Source organism: Tursiops truncatus, chromosome 4 (genome assembly GCF_011762595.2).
Source record: "Tursiops truncatus isolate mTurTru1 chromosome 4, mTurTru1.mat.Y, whole genome shotgun sequence".
Taxonomy (NCBI): Eukaryota; Metazoa; Chordata; class Mammalia; order Artiodactyla; family Delphinidae; genus Tursiops; species Tursiops truncatus.
Window position 1 is genome coordinate 143,583,313 of NC_047037.1, and position 5,606 is coordinate 143,588,918.

General features: G+C 53.5%; 1 long non-coding RNA gene across 1 annotated transcript; it reads right to left on the reverse strand.

The window, feature by feature from the left end:
• Positions 1 to 653: 653 nt before the first annotated feature.
• On the reverse strand, positions 654 to 5,290 carry LOC141278634 (uncharacterized). Its single transcript, XR_012331682.1, has 3 exons — positions 3,461 to 5,290; positions 2,715 to 2,821; positions 654 to 2,135 (listed from the first exon to the last, which is right to left on the reverse strand). It is a non-coding gene; the product is annotated as an uncharacterized lncRNA (long non-coding RNA).
• Between the last annotated feature and the right edge of the window lie 316 nt (positions 5,291 to 5,606).

Consider the following 5,606-nt stretch of genomic DNA (forward strand, 5'->3'; position numbering starts at 1 on the left):
TGGCCCATGAGCTGTCAGTGGAAATATGGGAACATCACAGAGGTCACTGGGAGGAAATCGAATTTTCCAGTAAGAGCTCCCTCGGGTCCCTCCCTGACGTTTCTTGCTGCTGTCCTGGGATGCAGATGTGAGGGCAGCAGCTCCAGCAGTCATCATGAACCATGAGGTAACTGTTATATAGAGGGTGACAGAGCAGGGAGACAGGATCTGCGTCCTCCCTGATGGTGCTATAGAGGAGCCAAACTAAGTAAGAGAATAAACACCGTGTGGTCTGGTCACTGCCGGGGTCTGACCGTTAGGAAACACTCTGAGTCCAGCTCTGGCTTGGCTGGGAGGTTCCATGGTGGGTGAATGAGGGTGTACGGCTGTGAGGTGGGGGTGTGATGTCCCACCTGCTCCTTACTTATCATGTCTCCACAGGGCTCCTTAAATGTCTGCTCCCCGCAGCAGTGAGTCCTGAAGCCAGCTGATCACAAGACTCACCGGGAGTCTCATAGGAATATCGATTCTCCAGCCCCACCGATGCTCCATCAGGTCCAACTTTCCCAGAGAATATTTCCTCCCCTCTGATGACCTAGCATGGTGGTTCTCAGTGTGGCCTGGGGGTCCTAGGGGCTCCCGAGATCCTTTCATGGGGCCTGTGAGGCCAAACCTGTTTTTTTTTTTTTAATAAATAAATATTTATTTATTTGGCTGTGCCAGGTCTTAGTTGCGGCATGCGGGATCTAATTTCCTGCCCAGGGATTGAACCCGGGCCCCGTGTGTTGGGAGCGCAGAGTCTTAGCCACTGGACCACCAGGGAAGCCCCCAAACCTGTTTTGATAATGATGTTTCCCTTCTTCATTCTCCTTCTCTCACACATATATGTTCAGATCCCACACTGCAACAAACCATCAAGAAGTGACCTTTTATTAGGTTTTGGTGTCATGTCAAAGAGTATCCACAATTATCTGAAAAGATTCTCAGAATAGTTTTCCTCCAGCTCCATGCATGTATGAGGCCAGACTTCCGTCACAGATTTTACCCAAAACAACCTATCAGGAGAGTTTGAAGACAGAAGCAGGTCTGAGAATCCAGCTTTCTTCCGGATGTTACAGTCTTGTACAAGTGAACCAGAGTGCCACTCCTCCCACAGGGTTTGGTTTTGTTTTTTTTTTGAAAATATAGGTTTTTCATTTAAAGTGTGTTATTTATGTTAACATGCAAGGGGTTTATCCTTTTAAATTTGAAATGGATCAATAAATGGATTTTTTAAATTTCTGTTTTAATTTCTAATATAATAAATATTGGCGGACGTGAAGCTCTGTGCAATTCCCGCTTCTGTCCGAGTGGAAGAGGTTTGTGGTACCAGATGTGGCTGTGGCTGAAGTCGGGGGGGGTGGGAGCCAGAGTGGGGGCACCTGGATCCAGCACCCCTGCAGTCGGAAGTCACAGGACATGGGCCCCAGAGTGAGGGCTTCCAGCAGAAAACGCCGGCCCTTCTCTCCCAAAGAGCCGTGACATCCTGGGCCCAGCATCCCGACTCCTTCACCCTACCCCCGCCCCTTTCCTCCCAGCTCTATGGTTACTCCCTCTCTTCCGCCCCACAATCCTTAGGGAAAAATGTAGTGTGTGTCTGGCAAAAGATGCAAGACCGCAGGGCTATGGCTTGCCTCCCCCTCAAATCCCTACAGGATGCCACGATGTGGCTGGGTCTCCGCCACCGTTGCTCAGCAAAGGGCAAGCAGACCTCACTTGTACTGTACAAACACTGGTGCCTTCCTTATAAGTTTTATGATCAACCTTAGTGACGTACAATTCACACAAAGCAAAGCGTATGTACATAAAGCGTACGGCCTCACGCCCTTTACAAATGCGCGCAGCGTATGCCGGCCACGCTCAGGCACAGGACGCATCTGTCCCCCCGCCCGCCCAGGTCCCCACTCGTCTGCTCTCAGTCACTAAATATGGCTTTGCCTGTTCTGGAATTCACAGGAACAGACTCGCACGGCACACATCCCTCGGAGTCTGACTTCTCCCGCACACCCCGGGCTGTCACGTGTCAGGAGCTGGTGGTCCGATGGTGGAGCCGTGACCACAGTGTGGAACCGACCAGCCTCTCTCCTTGACCGGCTCGGGGTGTTTCCACTTTTCCACTGTTACGAATAAAGCTGATGTGAACATGCTTGCAAAAATCTTTGTGAAGACACGTGTTTTTATTTTTCTGGAGGAAACACTCAGAGGTGGAAAAGCGGGGTCACCAGGGAAGTGTAAATTTAACTTTATACAAAATTGTCCGTTTTCCAAGTGGCCACACCACTTGGAACTCCCACAGTCGATGTGTGAGCTCACTTGCCCTCACCCACAGCTGGTAGTACTGTCAGTATTTTTAACTATAGACAGACTAGTGGGTGTTCAGTGGAATCTCACTGTGGTTTTAATGTACATTAAATTAATTACTTATGTTAACTATGATCTATGATACATATTATATATGTTAAAATTAATATATCTTTATAGTAAGTCTTAAAATCAAGTGGTTTCAAGCCTCCAACTTTGTTCTTCCATTAAAGATGATTTTGAATTTCCATATAAATTTTAGAACAAACTTTTCAATGTCTACTTAGCCTGGTGGGTTCGGCTGAGATCACATGAAATCTAAAGATTAGTTTGGGAAAAACTCTAAGCTTAATAATATTGAGTCTCCCACTCCATGAGTATGGTCTATTCCCTACCTTTTACGTCTTCCGTATTTATCAGCAGTGATTTTTAGTTTTCAGTGGTTTGGGCCTTTGCAGCTATTTTCTTACATTTATCCTTAAGGATCATGTAGTCTTTGATGCTGTAGAAAGAAAAGCTTTTAAAATGTTTCATTGCTTAAATATAGAAATCCAGTTGAATCCACGTATCAGCGTGGCATCCTGCAGGAGAGCGTGGGCGTGAGGCCTGCAGTGTCAGCTCTGCTCAGACAGAACGAAGCAGTGCACGGTGGGAAAGGACTCCAAAGGCACCTACTGGCCCACGTCCGGTGACGGGACGGAGCACTGTTCCCTCAGCCACCCTGATGCCCCAGAGCCCAGAGCCCCAGAAGTCAGTCTGTCCCTGGGTTTGTCTCAGCTGGAGCCCTCTCCCCGCCCCAAGTGCCCTCTGGCAGGACTTCAGAGGGACTGCCAGCTTCCTCACCCACACGGCCCACATCTGGCCCAAACACACGCGTTCCTTTCCCCCCTTCCCTGCGAGGGTCCCCGCTGTGTCCCCAGCCAAGCCCTCTGCCCCCTCTGCCCTGTGCAGCGGTTTAGCTGAGCCCCCAGCAAGCAGGCTCACGCAGGTGAAGGCCCCGCAGCAGCTGCCCCCAGAGAAACGGCTTCCGCAGACCTCCCCACCCACTCTGGACCCGTCCAAGACAGCGTGTGAGTGTGGACGCATCCTCAGGGCTCAGCCACCGGGCGCAAGACTTGCGCTTGGTGATCTGGACCCTCACCCGAGAGTTCCTCTTCTACTGCATCTTGGGCTCAGCAGAAACACCAGCTTTCACATCGTCTGATGCGTCCTCTGTGGCACCGATCCTCAGCAGGCCAGCGCTCAGGACCCAGTCACGTCCGGAGCCTGGGGGGCAGGGGGCGTAGTGGCAGGAGCTCTCAGGCCAGCTGCGGGAAGCTGAGCACCGTCACAGGTGACTAACAGGTGGGTAACATCTCAGCAACTCAGCTCGTAAGGGCTTACCGCTGTTCCTGCCACAGTTCAGAGCAAGCTGACCTGTGGGTTCACTCAGGGAGTCAGATCCTCCCATCGGGTGGCGCTGCCCCCGCTGGCGCCTCGGGATCGGTCACTGGAACCCTCCGCACCGAGGCCGGCGACAGGGGAGAGGGGCGTGGGGCACGCACGGAGGACGTTCACACGCCAGGGCGGGAAGAGCAGCCGTCACGTTCTCACGGTCCACGGCCAGAGCCCAGCCTCGTGGAAGGAGGCGGGGGAAGGGCGTGTCGCCACGCGCTGCGTGAACACGCAGTGGGCCTAGGTTCAAGTCCCAGACCTGCCCCTCGTTACCTGTGCAGCCCAGCACGAGCTGCCCCTTGGGTCGGGGTCCCCTGTTCACCGAGGAGGTGCTCTGTGCCTTCCTGACCTCCGCTGTGACTCTCTGGCCACTTGCCGCTCTGAGACCCTCGGTGGTCCTCAGGGGCGACAGAGAGGCTGCGGCTCACGCCAGGAGGCCCCCCTCTGGTGGCTCCACCCGCACGCCCACCTTGCGAACACGCGCTGGCCTGACGGACATCCACCTGGAGAAGCCCAGAAACCCGCCACTCTGTCAGGAGTTAGCGGCGCCTGCCCCGCAGGCCTCCACTTCTCCCCAGCCTATGGCTCTTTCCACACATTTTCGTCACTGGCTCATGTTTATACAAATTGTTCTCTAAGATATCAGTGACCATATCAGTGCTGTGCTGTACTATTGTAGAATTCTAGACAGAAAACTGGGAGAAATGGGAAACAAAGAAAGAAAGAAAATGCCATTTTGCAACTAAAAAACTGAGTCCACGTGGCAACAGATGAAAAACTTTTTTAAAAAAACAAAAACTAAGCAATTACTTCTCTTGCCTGTTCTTCATTAAATTGACCACATCTGTTGGTGCGTGATTGTGGAATGGACAAAAATACCACGTCCAAGTCCACGTAGGAACAGCTTCGCTTTGATTTTTGCCAACTTCACTCAGTCTTAACTTCGTAAAAGAAAGTGCTTTTTCATTAACCTTCAACTGACTCTAGAGAGGCCAAACCTGAGATTTCCTTTTACCAACTGAGAGTCTTCCGACGCAGCCTTTACTAGAAGGCGCTCCCTGCGGAATCTCTGCCGCTCGTGTCATGTGACTCACACGCTGTCCCTCTGCCCCATCCTCCAGAAAGAGAGCCGGTGCTTCTGGGCCACGAAACGTCTTTCCTTCCCTTGCTGCTTAGTCATCGCCCAAGTCACTTGGCAGTTGCCTGGGGCCCCCTCGAAATGTTTCCATTTATGGTTAGAATTTGGTCTTCCCAGTTTGGTCACACAGATGGGAAAGCTTAAGTGAACAGACAGCATCACAGAGCAGCCAGAGCGAGAGCCCAGGGGCTGGTGGCGGAAGGGGGCTCCGCGGGCGGTGACGGGACAGACCCCAGCCTGGCGAGGGGCTGGCCGGGGGAAGGGCCCGCGCCCACCTGGGGTCTGCACGTTGCTGTGCTGCCAGGCACGCCTCGCAGACACCGTCACACACGGAGCACACGCCTGCTGGGGCAGCCACAGGGCCTGGAACAGTGGGTTTATCGCCCGGTGGGTTCTGTTTATCACTTGTCTAATGGCCCCAGGAGACTGTAAGTCTCGCTGGGGCAGGAACCACCCTGCCCACTTCAGGGAGGGGCAGAGGGTGAAGGGTGGGGGGCCCCCAGGCTGGTCGCTGCCTCAGCCCCGAGCGCACCCTTGAATGGGGCTGGGTGCCCATGATGGCCCCAGACACCTGGAGACCAGGGTAAAGGACTGCCTGCCCTGGGAACCGGCCCCCAAGCCCTGGCGCCTTCCTCATGCCCGGAGGCCTCACTCCCGTCTCTTCTCTCCAAGGGCCCCGGCCCTCTGTGCAGCCCACCCCTCTTCCACACAGACC